Raw genomic sequence first — 2,098 nt, forward strand, 5'->3', positions numbered from 1 at the left:
TAATAATAATAATAATAATAATAATAATAATAATAATAATAATAATAATAATAATAATAATAATAATAATAATAATAAACAATAACAAGCGAGATGACAAAATGACAGAAAGAAATAGATTGTTTAATTTTGACGGCTTTTTTTTTCCTTAAGTTAAATTCAATTTCGCAATAAAATTTGTGACCGAAATCTAATCAAACATCTGCTTTCCGAAGAAAAAAAACAAAGGAGTCAATTCTTTAAAATTTACCGAATTAATTTAAGAAACTGTGTTGCAGTACTATTAATGAACAGTAAAACCATTTGTTCAATTTCATCTTAATTGCAATATTACATTAATTTAATTAAAATGTTTAATGTATCGACGACTTTTTTTAAATTATTGTATGAAAAAATAGATAAAAATGATTGAAAATGTTCAAATTCATTGCGATTGTTTAATGGATTTGAAGGGAAATGTTCCAATTGTGAAATTCATCACTTCAAATTGGGAATTAAAAACTTAATGGATTAAGATTAGGTTGACAAATAAAAATGGAATAGATATATTAGTATTTAGTAATTGCGCATAATAAGAAAGATGCTAACAAATTAAAGAATAAATGATAAATATGAAATTAATGAAGAGGAAACATTACACAAATAATTTAAATTAATAAATGTATTATATTTACATGTCACAAAAATAAATATTAATTAAATTGATATGGTATAAAAGTAGTAAAAAAAGAAGGAGAAAGTGAACATTTGCACATATTAATTTAAATTTATTTACAAGTACTTACATTTATTAATTTTTTCGTTTATTGATTAATATTTATAGTTCTTTCTCGATATTTACTTTTGTCAAATTTATCATATTTACAATATTTGTTGTCATTTCCAGAAAAGTTCTAATCATTTGTAAATTTAAAATATAAATGAAAATAGATAATTTTAAATCTCTTTTCAAAATTTTTGCTTTTCAAATTTAGAAAAAAAAACAATACATTACAGCTAACTATTCCGAAAATGGATAAATAATTCTTGCGAAAAATATACGAATTAATGATGTGTTTAATTCCTAATAAATAATGAAGACGACTATCATTCCATTCCTATGACAAATCTGCTTAGGTAATTAGCTCTTTAATTTACAGGTGAAATAGGACAATTTAGAAGATGTTAAATTTTCAAATTAAATGAGTAATTATTTTATGAAATAACAAAATTTAATTAAAAATTACAGCATATTGCCAGGAAAGAAATGTTATAATGCAGCTAGCACACGAAATAAACAAAATGAAATCTTTTTTAAAAGAAATTGTTTTATACTTTAACAGATTAAAATACGCTTTAAAAAAAAAAAAGAAAAAGGAAATCATAACTGTTAAGGTAAAATGAAAAAATATATCAATAATAATTTAATGATTTAAAATTCGAAAAAAAATTTTGTGGTGAACAATTTTAAACGTATTATGGGCTATTACAACTAACAATTACTTATAACAATTACTTTTATAACTATGCCCTTTATTTTTTTAAAAAAAAAAAGTAAGAAAGATTGAAGATTGAGCAGTTATTCACTTCTTTCCATTTCTGAACAAAAGAGCTTTATGAGAACATTACAAGATAATAATTTTAACAGATAATTAAATTAGTTAAGCATTAAAAATATTCATTATTCATTATCAAATTAATGACTAATAATAATTACTCAATCAATTTTGGACATTTTCGCATAAGAATATTTTGATCAAGGCAATAATATATTTACTAATTTAGTGTAAAAGTTTGAAAAATTCTCTCAATTTTCTTAACAAAAAGACACGCACGTATGTACAAATATACAACGTAAGTACACGTACGTACACGTACAGACAAAGACGCCGCGCTTTCAATAAGTCTATTTATACAACAAACAAATTAACGATGAAGCATAACATACTGATAAATTTCAACAACGTCTCTATTTGTGTTTATAGTACATTGCACACTTCATATTCATCGAATGATCGATCGAATCGATCGATCGAATCGAATTGAATAATATAGTTTATTGAGAAAATCAATAATTAGTTAACATATTACTTTTAAATGATACATTAAATTAATTAAG

Source organism: Loa loa (genome assembly GCF_000183805.2).
Source record: "Loa loa unplaced genomic scaffold supercont3.258, whole genome shotgun sequence".
Classification (NCBI taxonomy): domain Eukaryota; kingdom Metazoa; phylum Nematoda; class Chromadorea; order Rhabditida; family Onchocercidae; genus Loa; species Loa loa.